The sequence below is a fragment of the Anser cygnoides genome, chromosome 18 (assembly GCF_040182565.1).
Source record: "Anser cygnoides isolate HZ-2024a breed goose chromosome 18, Taihu_goose_T2T_genome, whole genome shotgun sequence".
NCBI lineage: Eukaryota > Metazoa > Chordata > Aves > Anseriformes > Anatidae > Anser > Anser cygnoides.
In genome coordinates, this window is record NC_089890.1 from 12,423,248 (window position 1) to 12,446,142 (window position 22,895).

At 41.6% G+C, this 22,895-nt stretch overlaps 2 protein-coding genes across 6 annotated transcripts in view; one reads left to right on the forward strand and one right to left on the reverse strand.

Annotated features, from left to right (window-relative positions):
• MNT (MAX network transcriptional repressor) overlaps positions 1-14,904 on the reverse strand; it is an 80,170-nt gene extending 65,266 nt beyond the window's left edge. Inside the window, exons 1-3 of one of the 3 annotated variants that reach the window (XM_066979517.1) lie at positions 14,475-14,904; positions 11,819-12,116; positions 8,413-8,532 (exon numbers count right to left, since the gene is read on the reverse strand). The gene's annotated coding sequence lies outside the window, so the exon portion shown is untranslated. The remainder of the gene's footprint in view (positions 1-8,412; positions 8,533-11,818; positions 12,117-14,474) is intronic. The other 2 variants (XM_066979515.1, XM_066979516.1) reach the window with 2 other exon arrangements.
• A 122-nt stretch (positions 14,905-15,026) lies between these two features.
• Positions 15,027-22,895, forward strand: part of PAFAH1B1 (platelet activating factor acetylhydrolase 1b regulatory subunit 1) — a 36,267-nt gene continuing 28,398 nt past the window's right edge. Inside the window, exon 1 of one of the 3 annotated variants that reach the window (XM_066979524.1) lies at positions 15,027-15,195. The gene's annotated coding sequence lies outside the window, so the exon portion shown is untranslated. Of the gene's footprint in view, positions 15,196-15,312; positions 15,452-15,836; positions 16,128-22,895 lie in introns of those variants that run through there. The other 2 variants (XM_066979525.1, XM_013193492.3) reach the window with 2 other exon arrangements.

Here is a 22,895-nt window from a genome sequence, read left to right on the forward strand (position 1 = left end):
GGAACTGAGTTTTAAGTTATTAATTGTAGCCGCCTAGGTACAGCCACAAAACCCTGCAACCTGTTCTCCGCTGGAGTTTTTCATTCACACTCACTGCAGCAGCAGTGCTGAGATTTCAGACAAGACTCTACCCTGAGCACACCTTTCCTGAGCCGTTCGTGAGTCACTGGATACTGCAGTTCAGACTGCTGTATCCTTCGAGCTATATATAGATCTATTCCTACAAACTATTATCTCACTTTTGGCCAGTCAGCTTGCTTCATTCATAACTGTTTATCTTGCCCTAACCGGCAGCCTAAAGATGGAACACGATTTTCAGACTATGAGTGGAGCTTAAAGAAAGCTGAATTTTTAAACACTCTCCTTTCCCTCATTTTCAAAATATCACACAAGATGCTACAAATTGAAACCCTTTATTTATTCACAATATGTGTACAAAACTGACAAGAATTTTCTCTACTTGCTTGTCTCAAACTGATTGCTAGGGAGTGGAAAAGAGTTCAAACGTTTTCAATTTTTGCTCCACTCCTACGGAGGACAAACAAGGCCTAGTAAAAGACCACGCAGGGACCTCGGGACAGTCTCCAACGTGAATAACAACTAAATCTAACAGCCAGAGGACTATCTGAGCTATAGGATTCATTGGGCTATCCCATCTCACAAATTCTGATTGTTTTCCAGAGCTTTCTTAGTAAATCTATGATTATATCCACATAGTAAAAACAAACTTAAATCCCATATTTCCATTAAAACCTACAGAAAATTTTTAACTGATTTTGAGTTGTGAGGGGGCAGTAGGCCCTTTTAGTAGTGTTTATTTAATACAAAGCACCCTACAAAAACCACTAAAGTGAAAAAGCCTTTGAAATACAATTACCTTTATCAAATGTTGAAACAGTAGAAAAAGCAGAGCTCAAAAACTGCCCTTATATTTTAAATTCTTGATGAGGGCTGAGTGGAGGATAATTTCTTGCCAAGTAATTCAAGCATAATCAAGTGAGATCCACCTGTGCCATAACACCAGCATCACACTTAGCTCGTATTCCCTTAGCTGGGTTAGTACTCAAACACGGTTCAGAAGTTAAATGAATTGGGCAGTTTCTTTCCAGTATGGACAGAACATTCATAGTGTGGCACAGTTCTGCTCTTAGGTGCTGTAAAAGAAGAATAGTGGAGACATCCAGAATATTTAGACAGCTTTATTGCTTATAAACAAGCAAGCAAAAAAAAAAAAGATTCAAAAAAAATCAAGCTTTCTAGAAAAATTCAAGGCAGCTGGACACGACATAGGGACTGGACCGGTGGTACAGCAACGCTCCCTCTCCCTGTTTCCGAGCTGCCTTTCTACTTGGCTTCGAACCAGTGTCATTGTTAATTGGATGCTGAGTGATGGAGCTGGCCACCTGGCACTCTGTCTGGCTCCTAGCTGATGATCAACTCACTTGGCAGGCTAAGTGGGGAACTGGCCACCTGGCTAATACGAGGACTACAGAATTTCTGACGAGCTGATTGCCAACCTGCTAAGGCATTTTTTTTATTGTGGATACTGACAGTTACTTCTCATGATTCCTCTACTCATCTTTCTCACCACAAGTTGTGTGTTCACAAAGGAGCACCCAGCTCATGACCCCCTCCTCTCTTTACTTTCCTCTGTCTGCTATGGCAGATAAAGACAGATTCCTTCCTTAATTGCTAAATGGGAATAAAATAAGCTTCTATCCTCCTCCTCCAATTCCTTTAAATTATTCCAAGCTCCCTACCCCCATTCCATCCTGATCTGCTTCTCACTATCATTCTCAACACTACAGACTAAAATTTGTATTTGCCAATGACTTTCACAATAATTTTTGAATGGTGTAGTTTGCTGTCTAACTTTTAATCAGTAGAAATGCTGATATAAATTAAGAATAATATCAAAACGAGGAACAGGACAAGAATTACGTGAAATTCGATCCATGCCTGAAGGCTAGATTCTACACTTGCCTTGCACCCTGCGTTACTGTTAGCACATGCAAAACCTCAGTGAGAAAGGCCACAATTTAGATTTTTTTAACATTCATTTTGCATATATGTAAATTACTTCACATGGAACACGGCAGTTGAAAATGAAGACTGAAGTGCACAAAAATACATCAATAAAGGATTCTAGAGTACTGTCAGTGTTACAGCAAAACACTGCAAGTTCAGCTGTGAAAATCAATTGTATTACTTTAAGATCTTAAAGAAAAAAGTTGCCCAGAGCAACTCAACAACAGCTGGGACAAAATGTTAATGTTTTAATTCAGTTCCAATATTGAGTTTGGGGAAATCTGTCAGTCAGAAGCAGACATTCAGACAAACTGCTAGGACCTTTTTAAAAGTACAGCAGCTACACGTCTCTGAACTTTCCTGACATGAACCTACTTATTTTTCATAGCTTTTTTTTCTTTCAGTTTTCATAAAAGACCTATAATTATAGGAAGAGTATTTCTCTATGGCTTGAAGGTGGAAGAAAGTATTTTAGATATTCATAAAGAGACGAATTAAAGTTAAACTAATCAAGTTGCTGTCTTCACATTATTTCTAACTTTCTGTAAGCTGGACAGCTGATTTTCCTGAAGGTATCAGGAAACTCTTGCTCAGAGAGCCTTTATCAGCATGACCATCACCTTTGACCATCTTTTTACTCTCCTTTACCTAGTGAATCTCCATCAATAAAACTAGTGGCATTTTTTGTAAGAATTTAAAGGCGAGTAAGGAACACACACACCAAACAACAATCATTCCTGGCCTCTGAATGAATGTGCCTGTCCTTCAGAAGCCTCCTCCTGCAGAGCAGCATCACTCCCCTTCGCAATCATCATACCGGTTGCCTCTCAAATCACACCAGTCCTCTCTTGGAAACTGGGGAAAAAAAGGATTGCGGTACATTTTGCTTTTAGTGTACCTGCAAACTTCTCTGTATTTCCATCATTTTCCGTCAGTATTGGTATCTGCTTTTGGTATCCCACCTGCTCTTGGTAACAGTTGCTCATCATACTGCAGAGGATGCGGAGCCCTCACTATTCATCTCAGAGTTAACATTGGAGAGGCTCCTGCTTGCTTCTTTGATACCATTTCTCCAAATTGGCTTTACAGCCCCATGTGATTTCACATTTTTCCCTTTTATGTCTCACTGCTCACACAAACACTGGACTTTTCATATTAAATGGAATAAAAAAATAATAATCCAGTAATTCTAGTTGACTTTCAGCTTCAGGTGTCTAAATACCAAGCTACAAGAGGCTCTCCTGTGCTCTCTGTACCAGAGATTGAACTACCAGCTGTTACGAAGTAACAGCTCTTGGCACAGAGCTGCTTCCAACACAATCAGCTGGCTCAGCGCTTTTTGATCAGAGAGTTCTTTCCATTTTTCTGGTTGGCAAAGCATCCTGTCAGCAAGGACCCATATTATTTTTCAGTCTTCAACTGGAAAAGGGCTTCTGAATGAGTACAATTGTCATTTTAAAGCATGATATTCAGCACTGTTGGCGTTTTTATTTCCCTCATTCTAGGTGTCAGTGAAATACTTGTTGCTGTCTGCTAACAGGCTTTGGAGACTTGCTGTAGACAAGGACAATAGCTACCATAGGGCAAGGAATTTATTAGAAAACGTTAACATTTAGCATTATCTTAGTAATGTCTTCAGCCCTTTTTCTGTTATTTAGCTTTCACTGATAATATCGTCCTCAGTATTGGAGCCAAGTGCTGCTAAGCCTCTGCAACTTGCAGCAGCCAGCAAGTTCTTCCTTAGGACCTTACCAGTGCCTCCATTGCTCTCCATCTTAGTGCCCACAGCAAATGCACCAGTCATTTCTTGTTTCTGATACTCACTGCAGCGGCTGATTAGTAGCCTGTAAGCAACTAAATTTTAGTTCCCTGTAAGAGGCTGTTTTTTTTTTTTAACTGGACTGGCAGTCCAGGAATAGCTCTGTGCGCTCTAATACATACAGTATTGTAAGTAAAGGCAGATAATGCTATCAAGGTCTTTTCCTAGAATATAGGGATTAACTCACCTCATTAAAATGTGCCCATTCTACATAGCACGACGTAGTACTACTTCAGGACAACTACTGAAGTCAGCCAAAAGATATTATGCTCTCTGAGAACTAAGATGATCCCTAGCTGTCCTCTAACTTCCCTGTATGCTGATTTATATAATCTTTTTAGATTTGCACATAGATATCATAGCACTGAGTGCTTTTAAAAGGCTAAAATAGACTGCATTAGCTTCAATTTCTATGTAGTAAAGAACCTTGAGAGAAACAATTAACTTGGAGCATGGAAAGATTCCCTCGTGGAAAAACAACCTGAAATAAAATGGTAGTTTGGACAAAGTACCTACCAGTGAAAATAAAAGAATCTGGCAGGTTATACACTCTGAAGAATTATGTCTTAGGTTCAAGGTGAAAAGATTTTTGTTTTTTCTTGAACATTTGTTTGTAGACTTTTAAAACAGATTACATTATTTTCCAGATATGAAAATGTGATCGTTGCTTTCAGCATTTGGTCTATCTCTCTCAAGAAAATGAAAATAAAGCTATGTTGCTGGAATTGTCTAAAGATATTTCTCTACATTCAAATAATGTTTCTGAAAGCTATACTAACACATATCAGACCCTCCAAAAATCAAATCACTTCTAACTGATTCAGGTTTTTCCTCATACTTACTTTATCTTTTCAACTCACTGAAGTAATTCAGCAGTTTCTGGGGTGCTTAACTTTTTTCTCTTTGCAACTACAACAGCCTGTGTGACAAATGGTTGGCGGCAATTGGATGTATTCTTGCCTCAGAATCAAGCTCTTGGACTGGTATTTATCAGCTGTGAAAATGCCTGTTCCTACAGATGTGTAGGTGACTACAGAAAGGTGAATTTTACAGAACTGACTATTGATCTATCACAGCTGAAAATCTGAAAGTCCAAAATCCCACACCAGTTATTCCTGTCTTATAATAATTAAAATTTTATCAGCCTTATCTAACTCAATTATTCTGGCATAACATGTCAATCACTTGCCCATTCCCCTACTCCTCTGTTTTGTTTTAATTAAAGTTACATTGCCAGCTTAGTACAAAACAAAAGGTATTTATTTCAGTTGTACTACATGCCATTAACCTGATGAATTCTAAGTCCTAAGAAATAAGAATCCTAAGAAATATTGCTATGGGAAGAAACAACTTTGCAATTCAAACTTCTTACTTACGTAATTCAAGTCAGCCTCTGCTAACTTGTCAGAATCTTTGGCTGTTTTACATCCTTCTGAACACATTCTTAAAAGAGGCAAATTGTTTGTTCTTGAAAAATTCCGAGGTAACTTTGTAAATACAACATTTCAGAAGACTACAGATTAGATGTTAGATATGATTCACATAAGTCTTCTGCTTTATCAGTACATCAGAAAGCTTAGGGGAGACTTTTTGTTGTCTTGTACTGTAAAATGACAAAAATGTTCTAATTTAGTGTACCCTTCACTGAGCCTACTTAATAATGAAAAAGCTGCCATACAAGATAAAAAAGTGAATACAGGTAACAATGAAGCCTGAAAACGGGGACAGAGAAAACTCTCCAGGCCCAATGGAAATCTACTGGGATTCTGTAAATGAACCAAAGAAGTGTTCATTCCCTTTTTTTTAAGAATTAGTAAATGAGTCTCAATTAGAATTCCTTTTCAATTCCAAATAAGAATTGTTGATTTCTAACCGTGCATTAAAATGGTAACAAACTGAACCTCACAATTATATTTTTTATAATTAGTCTCACACCTTTTTCCCAGTTAAAAGTTGTAAACCTTTACTGGATAAGCCAGAGTGAGTAAAATAACACTTGTAATAACTTATGTAAAATAAAAGGCAAACACTACGGAAATCGTGTTCTGACATCCTCTGAGATCACCCTGTCCCATGTCTCTTTCAGTCATGTAATAATTTATTGAGCTATGAAACTACTCTGTAAAACATACTACTACATATGATCTTATTTTAGTACAGCTCTAACTGAAACCAATGTAAGTTTTGTCTACCAAAGGTTATGTCAAAGTTGAATGCTAATTTTTTCCTTTCAGATAGAATTCTACTTCTTTTTTTTTCATAGAGAGCTCCTAAAAGAATAGGACACTCTTTATACATTTTTAGGTAACATACATTAATTTAGCAACATTTGCTTAGAGTTTCCTATTCAGAATGAATGCAGAAAATACAGTAGAGAGTGAGCGACAATTCAACCCTTCCAAAGCATTTTTAATTAAATGTTTTCTAACCTGGCTAAGAGATCCCACATCCTGAAGTTTATCTTCTTCTAATGATATACGTAAATGTAATATGGTCACTGAGGTCACTAAATTATACTTGGAACAAATAATAGGAGTATACCCAAGGTCTGAGAAAGCACTTGAGCCAGTAGAGTGTGAATGAACATTAACCTTCTGCTGTAAAAATTACAGACCAGTTATGATTATTCTATCACAGTCACTGAGAGCTTTACTACTGATTTTCTACAGAGAATTTTTCCGATACATGTTCATATTATTTTTGTAGTGACTTCTATTAAAGAATAAGTATAAATAAACCTCATAGACATGAGTTAATAATGCAGCCATTTTAAATGTTTGAAGGAGTTTTCAGAAGAGGGTAAATGGTTTTCCCAAAAGAAGATATGTTATTGACAAAACAAAGCACAGGACAACATCGTAGCATATCAGTAATAATCATTTGTAACTTTTCCAAAAATGAACAGATGTTCTCTCTTTCTACTGTTTTACTCACTATTCAGAATTATAGTTTCAACCAGAAGATATTAACTTAAAAAATGCAGATACTACAGAATAGATCATTTTACTGCCTCTGTCATTTAGAGTTTTCAGCATTAACTTCCACATGGGTAAGGTATGCATTGCTCTACATTCTATGTAAATAAATCTAAAAACTCTAGTAAAATTATGTTATCTATAGAAAGATCTAAAGCACATTTCTTTTTAAAGCACAAGACCACACAATGATGTACCAAAGCAGTAAACCTTCACAATGCTATCAAATTATTATCCCATCTTCAATAAAATCTCAGATATTTTACACAACTAGGAAAATGTTTCTCCTTTATTTATATTTTCAAATTCAGATGAATGCAATCATAAAACCTTTTTTGTTGTTCTCCCACCCCAGTTTGTTCTTTGATAAGAATGCTGGGAAATATTTCTGGAGGACAATGGAATTACAATAAACATAAGCTAATAATTCCCCTTGTCGCCTTAGGAGAAACATTTCTCTAATACACTTAAACATTTTTTTTAATCTTTATCTCAGCTTCTCCCAGGCAGCCAACTTTATTTGCCTCTGCAGCCTTTTTTTTTTTTTTATAATAAACTCTTATAGTCCTGTTTCTCATCTTAGAAGTGTAGCATCCCAAGAGTAACAATAAGTATTCTACCCCACTGTTTTCTGTCTGTATATTTGCTGTTTGACAAAATTTCAAATCTCAGATTTTTTTCTTCCATTTACAATTTTCAGTGCATTTACTAGCAAATACCTACTACCACAGCCAATGTGGTCCTTCTTCACCATCCATTTTATGTAACATTGTATTAATTATAGCTGTTCATCAGACAAAAAAAAGTGGGAAAAAGGCAAGCTAAGGTTACTGTTTCCTTATGAGATACAGTATGAAGAATAGTCCAACTCCACTGAAGCATTTCATTACTAGCTAGCATAATACTGAATCACAGCACAACTAATGAGTATAATTGCATTCAGAAAGTTTCATTTTAAGAACGTGTCAACCATATAATTTCATTAGGGCGTGTGAGTATTTGTGCATGGGTTGATCATGGTACATTCTTATGTATGTGAATCATAACGCATTACGAATGACCTACCTCCTGGTAGCTGGGAAGCTGCAATATTCCTTCCTATTAGGAAGAAAAATTGTCCAGCTGGACCACCTTCTTAATAAAAGCTGACAGCAGTCCCAACATGCATCTATTTTAATTCCTAAGCCTTCTAGTTAGACCAGTAACATTCATGATGTTACTGAGGAATAATAGTTAGGAATTTTTTAATCTAAAAGAGAATTGGAATTTCCCAGGAGAAATAAATATTTCAAAATTAAAAAATTGTGGCATCAGCACGGCATTTACAATCATGTTTTGTCAAAGCAACAGATTCTAAATAGCTCTATTTTTTTTTTTTTGTAAAATGTTGCTTATTTATGTATGGTAATAGATTATCAATTTATTACTCTGAAACAAGTCTATTAGTTAAATAGATACTATGTCAGGAAAAGGACATTCATTTTATTTTTAAGAGATCAATATTTCTGCTCAGGAAGATATTTTTGCTTAGAAGACATGTACAACTAAAACTTGTCCTTCAGGTAGCTATTGACAAGGTTTCTTGCATACCTTAGCCTATATATTACAAATCTCCTCTGTTAGCTTGCTAATAACTTCAGCTGCAAAATTCATCATCCTTCTGGAGAAGAAGCAACTCAGTCCTCAAGTCTGCTCAGCTTACTGCTGCACCTGACGCGAACAAAAAGATGTTATGTCAATCAGATATACAAAGAATACAAACTCAGTAACTATTACTAAGTTGCCTTTATAACAGTCACAAGTTACAGCTGCACACAGTTCTTTTCATTTCCCATATCTATAATGAAAAATACATTGTGAATAATGTCTGTCTCTGATTTTCTTGGATGACCTAAGTAAAGATACTTGTAACATCAAAGCTGTGTTTAGAAGACAGAAGCACAGTCAGGACAGAGAGCGTATTTCCCTGTTGTTTTACAGTATCTTGAGCAACAGATTTCTGCTGTAAAAGCAGAACTTTAAAGAGACTTCGGTGATTCTGCAATAGCAAACTAATATGCATGGCTAAAAGTGATTTAGAGGAAAGAAACTCTTAAATTAGAAGTAAATTTTAGGTTTCTGTGGGTTATATATAAGCAACAGGATTACAAAGGAGTGAAAAATAACATGAGAACATCTTTTAAAATTAGGTTGAGTGCAATGAAACTAGCCTTTGCTGTATGATGATTACATAAAATGCAAGCAATGTCACTTAATTTTGTCAGCAGTGCTTTATTATTTTAAGTGAAAAGGAATATAGTGAAAGGAATTTAGAAGGGGAGTTGGATAGTGTCAGCAGTAACAGCATACGTGATTACACGTTACTATAATTAGCAATGGAATTTAAAGAATTATAAAAGCAACATATTTGCTTTGTTTTAGCTCTGTTTCTAACTCAGCAGCAATACCATTGCTATCCTCAGCAGAAGAGTTTATCTTGGTCTTTTTAAAATATGAACTCATTAAAAGGGGAAACATCGTGACCGAAGGTAAACACTCCAATATAAAAGGGGCCTTAAAAAAACTTCAGAAGGCAGTTTAATCCAAAGCTGGGATAACTATGGATTAAGAGTACATTGACGGTAGTTTGTCCTCCCCTCCTTTAATACTACTACCTCATACTAATATGCTCTGGACTACTTTCCACAATCTTTATACTGACAAACTTTCATGGTATAGTTGCTTTTTTTGCTTTGATATACAAATTTGTGAAGCATCATTAAACCAGCCACTCCAATAGCTCACATACTTATTTCATTCTAAAGGTTATAGATGTAAATGAAAATGTGACGCTGAAGTACAACAAAGACTTGCACTTAGAGTACGTCAATTTTTAATTTCAGTTGCAATATGCTTAGAAACATTTCTGTAAGATTGATTATTTATCTGATTTAAGATATCTGCATATGCATTTGCAGCAGTTTTCTATGCAAATCAGGTGCTTATGCACACAAATTATTCCAGTTAACTACAGGAGTCTGTGATGACCTGATCTGCATGTTCAGCTATAGTACACCTCTAAATTAGCATGATAACTGTGTGCATCTTTTGCATACAAAAGCGCACACCCAATTAGATTGAGAAGATCTTTTACTATCTCTGAACTGCTTTACTATACTTTTAATTGAAATTTACATGTTACTGGTAGAGTTTTCACTTTAACTTGGAAAAACGTTTTGAATATATAAGGAACCATATGCTGAAAATATTAAATACAAGTTTTAAAATTAAGTGTATTTATCCTTTGAGTAAGTGTACTTTGTATATTTTTCTTAAACGTGGGAACAGAAAACATCTTCAGGTATGACAATAACTACCTGCAATTATTATATAACATTAAAAACACTGTGAATTATACGCAATACTTGTTTTCATAGCATCACAAAAATGAAACTTTTAATATCTCACTGTATTGGAAATGACATGGTTGAATGTCAGGCATGGCAGAAGTTGACTATACCCCCACTAAAATGCAAAAGAGCCAGCAGATAAGTTGTGACTTAACAAATGAGCCAGGCCTACAGCTGTTAGATAAAGCTGTACTTCAAAGGTGAACAATAAAGTTTATACAAGGTCCTCTGTCAGGGTACAGCCAGGAAAAACAAAACCGATAAGCTGATGAAATGCTCCTTGTACCTGGACTTTCATCCTTTGGCCCTAGGAGAAGTAGTTGCCGGACTAACATGTGACTTTAAAAAAGAAATCATGTGAAAATAATAACCGCAGAAATACAGACTGGTGAATCAAGGTATAGAAAGATAACACTGTCACTGACAGTAGCATGAGCAATTTCTAACCTATACAAGATGACCAGTTATGTTAACAAGCAAAATGGAATAAATATAGGCGTGTAAACATCTAGTTGTAGAAATGGAAGACTAGCTGAAAAAATCATCGCATTCGTTAGAATAAATCTGTAATGGAGCTCAGCTCACTTCAGTAAAAAATTCTACTGTGATGGGTGCAGCCTTTGCGCAAGGCCAAGGTTCTCAGCACTGAAACACAGAGAGCCAGGATTTGTTGATCTTCTCTTCTTTTTAATGCTATTAAGAAGGTCGGGTAGAGAGGGACACAGTTACAGATTGTCCTCTTCCTTATGTTGGTAATATATAGGTAAGGCCACATGAGTACTGGAAGTAGGATTTCTCAAAACCGAATATATATTAGAAATGAATCTGAATGCTTTTGGGCTATGCTTTGCTCTGGGAACAAAAAAAAATCCACATATAGGTATTTCCTCTCTGTTTTGGTTGCAAAAATAGTAATTTTTTCAGTATCTTTTATTGATTCCCAAGTGATGTTAAAATTCAAAAAATACAATGGCAGAAACTTCTGCGTGTAGTTCCCTCCATAAAAACAATGGAGTGGAAAAATTTGAAGTTTCAGGAAGAGGTCTTGCTTCAGCCACAGAGAAGTCTCTATTTACTATTGAACAAAAAGGTGAGAAAATACTCACTTCTTGCGATTTATTTCAACGACAGGGTAATGACACAGGCACACGTGCCCATTGACTCATCAAATTGAATGGCAAGACACAGCTAAAAGTTAATTTTCCTTTGGTATGCTGTGGCACCTAGTCACCACAGTGTTTGTGTCACCAGAATTTATTCCCAACCAAAAGCTGAGCCAATCTTTCGGTTCAGACCTGTGGAGGCATTTTTGTGCAACTTTCTGTCTTCCAAAGCTCTGTAGCTGTAACAGATCGCACCTTCTGTAGGTCAGGCACAGAGACGAACTTGCAACATGTAAATTAGTTCATTACAGGAGAATAGTCACTACAGATGTTTTGTTACACAAATACGTACACAGGTAGAATATTAATCACAACTTTCACTCACAGACAATGTAAATTGCCAATGAATGAAGTTTTCAGTGTTTAGTAGAATACTGCCTCCCAAGGTTTGATGTAGCATTTTGAAATATGTAATCACCAGGGTCCCCATACAGTAAAAAGTACCTTGAAGAAGGCTGGCTTGCTCTGAAGTGCAGCTGTGCACGTTGTAAACGTTTACTTTAGGAATATCCTGAAGGAAAAACTGAGGCTGGCGTCAGAATGAGCTACGCAATTTGGATCTACACATCCCCGCTGAGGTTATCTCCGAGTATGTTCTTTCTGTTGCCAAGGTACTCTGCAGCAATCAAGGAAGCTATCAAGAAAAATCCTGCTCTGAGGCTACTTGTAGTTCAGATGTCCTGGGAGCTGGGATTTTATTTTTCATCCCAGTATCAAATGATAATATTGCAAGGAAGGCCAGCTGTAAAAGGAGACAAAAATATCTCATAAAAGTACTGGGAAAATTCATCAGTTTCTGTAAACTTGATTGAATTCTGTGGGTAAACACTAATTATCACTTGGCGTATTCACCCCAAAATACTCGATACGTTACAATTTTGAGTTTAGCTTGCCTTGCAAACTGAACTAATGCAGATATAATTTTGTCATGCATTTTAAAGTCTTATCCTAAATTTCAGACTTTTTGCAGACATCCTGCTTGCAGTTAATGGATGCTTCCGGAGAACTGCACGCTGGCTGCTCTGATCTCAGTTCCTCAGCCCCTCCTGGGGGCATGCTCAGGACCATGGAACAAGGAGATGACTGGAGCAGCCAGCACTGATTTACCAAGGGCAGAGTGTGCATAATGTGCTGGAGTAGCCCGATACTCTGCAGTGCGATGAGCAGCTCAACGGACAAGGCGAGAGCAGTGGATGTTACGTACTTTGAATTTAGCAAGGCTTTTGTGTGGCCTGCCGGTGTATCCTTATAGCCAAACTGGTGAGGTATGGACTAGACAGGTAGACAGTTCAGAGGGGTAAAAATGGCTGAGCCACGGGGCTCAGAGGGGTGTAATCAGCAGTTCGGAGTCCACAAAGCTCCAGGATGTAAGCGGCATGCACAACCATACAACTGAGAAAACGTTCATAGATAATTAACTCGAATGTGAAAAGCCTTAATATCCTTTACCATACAACAAGAGGGGCAGGCTCTCGGTCACTTCCAGGCCTGCCCGTTTATAATCAGCACATTAAAAAAAACCCGAGCCAATGACTGTACCTCTCTTAAGAGATAAGAAAATTTACATAGCACATTTAAAAATTAAAAGTATGTTAATTGCCAGAGAACAATTTAAGAGGTGAAAATTGGTCAACAATGGCTAATACCCCCGAGGATTCAGAATGTGGAGAGTCATGATTTTCGGTTGGACATGTTACTTTCCCATATAACTGAGTGAAAGGAAGCATCACACAGAACTGAAGATCCACCGTCCTTATCCTGTTGACATGTTTCTGAAATACCACTGTCATGTGCTGTAAGTGGGAACTGGGAATGTTATCTCTGCCAAGAAGACAAGTGCTCTTGCCAGTGGTCAGCACAGGAATTTAGAAATACTGGGTGGAAAAAAGGGCCAGTGTGATTAGATGCATTCCTCTCTTTTTGGAAACTATCTGAACACATCCCTGAAATGTTGTTGTGGGATACTGACAGATTCTGCTCCATGTTAATTGTTTTTCATTAACAAAAGGATCAGATCCACACTGTGTTGTCTCCTCACTGGAAATTTGGCCTACTGATTTATTTGTTTATTAATTCTACTGATTGGTACATTTAATACTGTATATGTTTTTATTGCTTTCAATGTCATCAGTCAATCAGTGTATTTGGGAATGTCTGGGATATCATCGTGTGTGTGTAAACTTTAAGAAGTCTTCAAGGCCTAAATGAGTCCAAAACTTGCAATCTAGTGAAAAAAAAAATACTTAAATGCATGTTCATACTCAAAATTTGTCCTGGATCCATTTGTAGTTCTGCATTGCGGATTGGGTTTTAAAAGCCTTCTTTACCCTACTGCTATGAACTAACAGCATAAACAAGGCAGTGACTGAGCACACGCCACAGGTTAGCAGCGAAGCTGACAGAGCACTTTCAAACTAGCCGACAAATGGAGATTCGTTCGTATTAGTAATCTGTTGTTACTTGCAATAGAAGCAGATAAAACTATACAGCCTTGGATTGTGAAATTTTTACTTGAAGTTTCTTAAAGTTTTTTGCTACGTGGATAATTTTACATGTGAAAATACTGATTTCCCCAAATCAACGCTCCAGAAAATTTTATGGCCCGCATTAAACCTTGTATTATGTTGCTATGCCTGCCAACGTTAGAGGTGACTTTGGTCACTGGTCTTTGATAGTGACACATGTAACTGCTTCCTGTAACAGCAGGGCTCTTTATTTTGCACCTGGATTTACTGCGATTAAGCAGCTATACCGGTTGGGTCTATTGCCAGCTCATCTCTCATTTGCCAAACACCGAAGATTTTGCAAAGCACCTGCGCAAGGACTGTTCTTACCGACACAGAAACCTCTGAAAACCCCAAGTACTACAAAATGAAAAACTGAGAGAAGAATTTGGCTTCTGATGTACACAGTTATTTAACTATGCATTGTCAGATGGCGGCTGAGGGAGGTGGCAGGCGATTTATCTGTGATTCTGTGTTTTTTTCTGTCAGTCACTTCTTGTAGGCATGTGGGTTAAATCACCAGCGGCCTATGCAAGATGCCTCAGCATACCATTGTGGACAGTGATAAATTAAGTCAAAGGTATTTCGAGATTTACCTAACCAGGGTTTGTTGAAGGTTATGAAAACACTCTACTCCAGGCGCAGAATACGATTCTTCGGAAACGATCCGGTAAAGGTGCACTAGCAAGGCGCAGGGGGCACGGCTCCCCAGTCCCACAGAGACACGGCTCGGAAGCGACACGCGCCCTGCTCCAAACGCGGTAAGCGCAGCGCCGCGGGGCAGGGCGGCTCCCTGCGCACTGCTGCCCCGGGAGCAGACCCCGCACAGGGCAGGGCACGCCACGGCCGCGTCTGCCTGTCCGTGTGTGTCTGTGTGTCTGTGTGCGCGCGGCGCGACCAAACGCAGCCGCCGCGGGCAGCACCGCTCAGGGGGCGCTCCTGGGCCGCTGCCCCAGTTCGGGCACAACGGCACCGCTGAGCAGGGCTGCGGCGGGGGCCGGGGCCCCGAGCAGGCCGCGGCGGGGCGGGCGCGGAGCGTGCCGGGAGCGGCGCGGCGCGGGGCATGCCGGTCCGGACGCCCTGCGCCTCCACCGCCCAAGATGGAGGCGGGCGGCTGCCCCCGCCCCCGCCCCGCACATGCGCAGAGACGCGGCGGGCCGCGCCGCTCCCTCCCTCCCTCCTGGCGGCCGGGGCGGCTCTGACAGACGCGGAGCGGAGCCAGCGCCCAGCGCCCCGCGACCCCCGCCCGCCGCCGTGCATGGGAGAGGCGGGCGGCGCCGGCCCCACGCAGCACAGCGGAGCGGAGCGGCGGCTCGGGTAAGGCCGGCGCCGCGGCTCCCCCCCCCCCCCGCACCCCCCCGCCCGCCGCCGCCGCCGCCGCCACCGCCCCGCGGGCCCGTCCCGGCCGCGCTGTCCCGGCCCGAGGCCGCCCGGCGCGGTGGGGCCCGGCGGGCCGCCCGCCTCCCCCCGCCCCCCGCCGCCGCCGCTGCCCCCTCCCTTCCTCCCTCCCTCCTTGCCTGCCGCCCGCCCTCCTTCTCTCAGCTCGCTCTCAAAATGGCGGCCGCGCCCGGCGGTGAGGAGGCGGCGGGGAGGAGGCGGGGGGAGGCCGGCGGCGGGGGGCGGCCGGGCGGGGGCCGGGCCCTGGGCACGGCGGGGACGGGGACGGGGACCGGGGTGGGGCGGCGGGCGCGGCTCCCTGCTCTCGCTGCCCTCGCTGCCCGCCCTGCGGCCCGCCCGGCCCCGCCGGCCGCTCCCGGGGCTCGCGGCGGCCGCGCTGCCGGTGACTTGGCAGGAAAGCGGGGCGCGGGGGGGCGGCGGCCGGGCGGGGGGGCCAGAGGGGCCCCGGTGCCCCCGCCCGCGGCTCCCTTGTCCTTCCCCGCCCCGCCTTCAGGCCGCCGCGCTTCCCCGGGTGACTTAGCAAGATCCCGGGGAGAGGCGATGGGCCGGGCGAGAAAAATAAGGAAAAAATAACGTGGGGCGAGGAGCCCGGCGGGTGCGCGCCGGGAGGATGCTGAACGTCCTCCCCCGAATTCCTCTCCCAGGGTTTCCTCCTATTCTTGTCTCCCGGCCCCTCCGAGGGCACGGCGGGCGTTTGTCAGACGATGGCCCACATCTCCCGGACCGGCTGCGGCAGGGAAAACAAAACAAGAATTGATAGCGGAGCAGAAAGGAGCCGGTGTTATTGGAAGAGCCGTTCGCATCCATCCTGTTTTCCTGCAGCGATCTAGCAGGGAGCGCGTCGATAGGAGGTGGCTCAGACCTTCAGAGCCAGCTGCAGTAAAACGGGGGAGGGAGGTCTAATCTCCTTCTTGGGGTCATATCGCTGCCCGGCTGCCTGGAGTCGCATCGAGCCGCCCTGAAAACCTTCTGCTGGCAGCCGGGTTGGCCGCATCGCTCCGTTCGTGGCTCCGCTCGAGTTTTTGTTCAGCAGGAGGCTCTGCGCAGGCAGGCTTTTGGTGGAAGTTGGGGGGTGGGAGTGGTGCCTCCCTGAAAAAAGTTTAGGGTTGCTCTGTCCTGTGGGTGGGTTTTTTTTGTTGTTCAAGGTGGATGTGATTAAACTTGACCTTTAATACCAACAACGAGGCGATACCTTCCCTTTCTTTGCCATAGTATCCCTGGTAAAATTGCCTTGCTGGTAGTGCTGCAGCAGAGGGCTTGGTCGCTGCAGGTCAAGTCAATTCATAACGAATTACCTGACCAGGGGGTGCTGGAAGGTTACTGAAGGTATATTTAAAATCGTTAATAAACGCTATTTTACTGTAAATAAACGTTTGGGCATATGGACCTGGCTGAATTCTGTATTGATGCAGAGACCCCTTTACATATGTATTTCTGTGGCGGTATTGTTTATATAGCGTGAGGAGGTGGGGGTTAAAGAACCTCTGTTCGGTGGTGATCGTTCCGTAAATGATTGTGCAGCATTCGGCTCGTTTTCAGAAGAGGGAGGGTCTGCTATCAAAATGTTATTTGCCCATAGAGTCATTTTATTAAATAGGAGAATTATGTTAGGGAACTAAACAAAGAAAATATTTTCTAACAGAAGGATTTATTGCAAATATCCAGCTTGTTCTCAGGGTTCCCATTTTTGTGTGTTTCTTTTGATTTGGCCATGTTTATGGATGCTGTGTGCAGCCATTGAGCAGAGAAGAGACTGGGTGGAGTAAGGAGGCAAAGCTGCGAAATGGCTAGATTACCCTTTCATAGCTTTTTTTTTTTTTCCCTTTGCTTGCGTTTTGCTGGGGTGGAGGAATACTAATTGCCGTAACAATGAAGTCTCTTTAGGGAAGAATCTAATGGTGCAGGAACCTTCTGAAACGAAACAAATCTCACATTCTGTTTTGAGGCTTATTTTTCTGCAGGGTGTATCTTGATTTGGCTGGCAGTGAGAAGTGACCAGTCACTGTTGCAAAGCCAGATTTTTTGTCTGGTATCCGTTTCAATATATCAATTTAGATATTCACTTGTTGATTTTTTTTTTTTATTTACACTTTAGATAAGGATTGTAATTTTTGCATGAGTGTTTTACACATGACGTTCCCTCGGTTATAGAGAACCCTTGTATTGTTGCTTAGTGGTGGTGTTCACATAACTTCTTGGTTAGATTTGGTTTCGGGTGGACACACAAAAAAAAAAAAAAGCATCCCTGCTCTCTCTGGTGCCCACAGTAGGGCAGGCAACCCCTGCTAGCATACGGACTTGATTACACTGCCCTTCTTCATGTCCCAAGCTCATACAAAATGACATCTCAGGGTTTTGGAAGCCCTTGTGAACAAGCCGGCTCTGTAAGACCCGTGCTGTGCTGCTCAGCTGGCGTTGCATCATGGGGGTAATACTAATGCTTAGACTTAAAGTTGTGTCGGAAAGGCATTAGAACAAAGGATTTGGGGAATACAATAAGGATCAGATGAAGCACCTAGAAAGGACTGCTTTTAGAAGCGCTCTGCTGTTCTAGATGTGGCTGGTGGCATTCCCACCTGGATCCAGCGTTGATCAGAACGAGTACAACAGTGAAGGTGACGATTAGGAAGCAGGTTGAGGTTTTGTTTTTCTTGGGTCTGTCTCAGTTCTAGAGTCCAGTTTTTGCTGGTAGGTTGTCACAGCTGATAACTGCTTTTGGCTTTAACTTGCCCCAAATTAAATTAAGGGATAGTGGCTTTTTGTAAGTTCATTTACTTAGAGGAGTAGGTGTTACAGGGTTTAATGGATGCATTCACTAAATGCCTGCGTCTCTGAATGAATCCAAGGTAAGAACAATGAAGAATGCAATAGAACACTTGCCTCCTTAGAACTTTGGGTGATTTTTTTGTCCTTGAAATGATGGCAGTTACTTTCTTCTATGGGAGTAACTGGTTAATTTCTCTTCTACAAAAGAAAAAGACATTAATACTTACCTTTGTGACTCCGAGAGATCTGTCCTGCCTGTATGGCTGACTCTTCAGCCTATACTATTTCCTGTGCTCCACCCAGCCTTGAGTGTTCGGTTGTATTGTTTGTCTGCTCTCAACTTTTTTGTCTACAGAGCCTGCTAGAGATGGGGCAACTTCTGAATTAACTTCTGTTGATTGTCCTACCGACCCTTAAACCTTGTCTTTATTCACGAACTCTGGGGCTAATTGTAAAATATTCTGGGCAAACAATAGCTGGAGAACCCCTGCTTCTCTATAGCTCTGAACTATACTGGGCATGCATGTTACAAAGTTTATTCACAAACGTCTGTAGCTGCTTCTAGTATTCATGACCAAGAATGGCTGGAGTTACTGTAGTATGAAAGGGAGCAGCTTTTAAATGGTCTGTTTCGGTCAGCTTTCCCCTACTTTTTTGAACTTCAGGCCAGTCTTCCAAACTGAAGGCAAAGACTGTGGGAGTTGTGTGTTGAAACCCCTTTGAACTGTAGAGTGAAATCGTACCCAGCCTGAAAATAAGAGCTGCTTATGCTTAAATATATGAAATCAAGAGGAGAATAAAAAATCAGTTATTATTAACAAATAACAATTTCAGGTTTCATATAAGGTGTGATTTCCACACACCCCCCCCCAGCCTATAGTATGTAACTTGTGGTAGCAGTTGAAGGCCTTTCCCAAGTACCAGAGCCATGTGCTAATCAAAATGCTCCTGGGTTTCTTCTGCCAGGTTTATTGTAGAGATGTGGTAAGCTATGTGCTGTCTGTAAATGCAGATTATTAATAAAGTTACTACTGTTCTCTTCATTCTCCTGCTTTTCCTTTCTGTAAACCATAGTTGTCACTGACAGAAGAACCTGTCTGCTTTAAAAAAAAAAAAAAAAATCAGTTGATTAAGCATTGCCTAGGTTGAATGGCTTTCTTGGGAGCTACTTCATTATGTGGCGGAAGGGGAATGAGGTTCGTAATGGGGCTTTTGGGTGTTGTGAGTATAGGTGTTTATTAATGGCTGATGTTACTTTGTCTTTTGATCTGCTTGACAGAGTAGGCTACACCTCAGTTTACATTCTATAAAATGGACATTTACACTAATAAATAATCTTGACCCACCTAAAACTAGTTTTCAAGTACATGAAGTTATTTCTTCAGAATTCTTGCCGTAACTGCTGTCTGAGTTAGCAGGAGTGCCCGTGGACGGTTTGTGCCATTGCTGAAAATCCAGTGGTTGGACCTGAACTGTAATACACGAAAAATAGACACTTAAGCTGAGGGCACCAGCTGACATAATACAGCTCCAGTTATTTCAGAACAATGTTCTTCTTCATTCCTACAATGTTTTGAGCCTTCCTGATGAGTATCACATACCAGAAACGTTTGAAAGAACCAGGATTTTTTTACCTTCTGCTAGGCAAATCATCTCACTTCATCTGTGTGTCTGAACAAGGCGTTTCAGCCTGCAAGTCATGTGTTCAGTGTGAAATGAGTAACTTTAGATCTAGTTTTAGTCTAATACTTGCTAGGTACTGTCTACCCCAGCAAATGTGCTTATCTAACTTGTTTAAAGAAGGGTTTTTCTTAACACTCATTAAGGCAGGGCTCAGTCTTGACTGTCAACGCCTGTCTAATTCAGCACATTTAAAGGCTCATTCTGTGCTGCATCCTTACGCGTTCTCGTTAGGGGATTACGTGGATGTGATGACTTAGTCTGCCTTGCTCTTAGGTCTTTTCAGTGCCAGTAAACTATCGTAGGGCTTTGTGCTGGCGTGGACTGTTCAATTTCAAAGGGAAATGTTGCTTACAAGGTAAGTGTATTTGTATCTGCACTGATCCATTTTGTCAGTGCTGTAAACATAGGGTCCTCTTCAAAGCAGAGCGTGCACAGCATTGTCATCCTGAGCAGCAGCAAGTGCGCTTAGGCATGCATAGCTATATATAGAAAAATCAACATTTTAAATTCAAAGCACTTGTTAGTTAATAGCTTTGGAAGTATTTTAGTCATTTCTTTCTTACTAGTACGGTTCTTAGAGAGCCCAGTAGTTTGATTTGGCTGCTTATGGACTTTTGGGTAAGGATTGTGATTAAATAAGTGTAATAAGCACATCTTAGTGGTTGTGATTCCGTTGATTCTGGAAGAGCTATTTGTAACCAGTAACTATCTGCTGCAGTCCTCAAAAGATATTTCCAGTTACGGGACAATCCATTGTGCTTGAGGTTTATAGGTGGTGCTGCAGCAAACGTCTGTCCTGTAATTTTCTCAGATCTGTTGTTAAACAGGTCCCTGCTCAGTGAGTTCATAGGCAGGCTTTTCTGAAGCACCTCTCGGTCTCGGTGCTTGCTGGTGAGTCAGCTGAGGCAGGGCTAAAGGTAACAGGTTTTATGCCGGCCTGCCTTACCTCTGAGATAGCAGTGGCCTTCATGACTGAGATCACTTATACCTTCCCTCTCCTGGCAGCGTTAATTGTTCCTATTGTTCTGGAAAATCTACGTTCTCTTGGCTTAATTAGATGAGTCTTTTCTCCCTCTCTCCAGATTGCCTCTGCTTTCATTGGTTGCGCTGTTTTTCTTAATGCTAAAGCAGAGGTGTTAAGTTTATCCCTCTTTAAGTCTGGAGGAAAATCAGTTAGAAAACTCTAGGCTGTAGGTACGTGAGTGTTTCTTCCTTAAAGAAAGCGTTGACGGCTCGCCTTGTGCTTAATTCACCTGTGGGGCTTTTGGGGGGTGACAAAAAAAGATCTGATAAACAATTTGGTTTATTTAAATGCTAGTGTCTTTACAGTCTATTAAGAGGAGGGTGTCATTAACACGAGTGCGTGTATATGTTTTGAAACAGATGGTGTCTATCAAATCAGTAGTGGCGGAAGTCTTTGGTTCTCACTCAGCTGGATTTGTAGGCAACGAGCAGAGACTAGATTGGGGAAAGCTTAAGGGAGGAGCTCTGGCCCTGGTATTCATCCTCAGCAGTGAGGATGGGATTAAGGTTCTGTCACGCGTGCCACGTTTGTAATAAAAACTTGGGATTGGTTTCTTTTCTTGTTGCACGAAGAAGAGTTGGGTGAGTCCTAACGGTAGGTCATTTGCCAGTAGCACAGCGTGTCGCTGCAAACGTTGTGGTCTGCCACCTCGTGCATGGCTTGGCCCTGGGTTGGGTTCCATCGGTAAGAGAAGTGTTTTTGTGGCGCTCTGCTGTCGTAGCTGAGGTGAGGCAGCTCCGCGGGAGAGCGCGTGCAGCGGCGCTCGCGGGGTTCCGAGGGTGGGCTCGCGGGAGGCCGGCTCCGCTCCCAGGAGAGGTGTGGGGGGAGATGGGCTGTAGGAACGGTCAGGCGCCTTCTGGAAGAACCTCGTTTTCGTTACGTTAGGTACCGGTGTCACGACAGATTAAACTCTTCCTCGTAACGGGGTACGAGGTGTGTATGACAGCTAGGTTTGTGTTTCTTTTCTCTTTACTTGTCAAGTGAAGCCGTTCTTGGTCGATAAGCTTGGCAAACGGCTAACGGATGGAAGAGCGCATTCTCGTGATCGGAAGATTGGATGTTTGGTCTGCATTTATTTTGGATTTTTTTTTGTGGTTTTGACCTTCTGCTGCTTCTAAAGCTTTAACATGAGTGTTCCTTCAACTTTCCTTCCAGATGCTTATGTATAAATTTAATCACTTCACAATCATTTTTCTTAGCATCACATTTCTAGTATAACAGGCAGGTTAATAACGAAATTTTAGAATTTGGATATATTTCTGTAAACTGCTTGACAGTTGCAAGTCTGCTACTCAGTCCTTTAAGAAATGGGTGGGGGGGAGAATTGAAAAGAACAATTCACATCCAGTGCACGATTGCTGCCCAACTGTGAAAAATGGTTCTGAGTACATACGCTCTTCTCTCGGGGGCTAAGACCAAGTAGCTTAAATGCAGCGTTGCAGAATTGTTATCCTTCAGTGTGTATGTATTGCTTGACCAAACAAAAAATTTAGATTTTTTTTTTTTTGCTAGAGTCATCCAGATAAACCACATTATGTGTTGTGGGTTCCTCTGTTAAATTTAGTGGAACAGCTTGCAGTACTTCAGCCAACTGTAATTCTTCAGCTCTCCTCCTCTCTTCCCACTCCAGCCTGAAAATTTCACTAACCTTTCTCTGACCTAAAAGCCTTTCAGGTTTCCATTGATATTCAATGAAAACCCGGGGGGGAATAATACAAGTTTAAAACTCATTTTGTGACATAATTCCTTGCTATCACTATTATAATACGCTGCATAACACCATAGCGTTCTAGCTCCAAAACCTTTTCACGTATTTTGAAGTTTACTTTTTCAACTGTATCCTGCCCCCTCCCCCCCCCCTTTTTTTTTCTCCCAAGGTTGTTCATTTATTGATAGCTAAATTTACCTGAATTTTCAAGCAGGACTGAGCAGGCAAGCTAGAAATAGAATGGTTTCTATCATCCTTATACAATCCTCTACCATGTCTTCTACCTAAGTCTACGTGTAGACTATAAACTTGAGCTGTGACATAGACGAAGCTTGAAGACGACGAAGAGATGATCCTTCAGCTAGTTATGCAGCTGTAGGGTGAAAAGTAGAAAAAAGATCAGCCCAGCTTATAAAGGAGTAGCTTTTTTGTATTCTT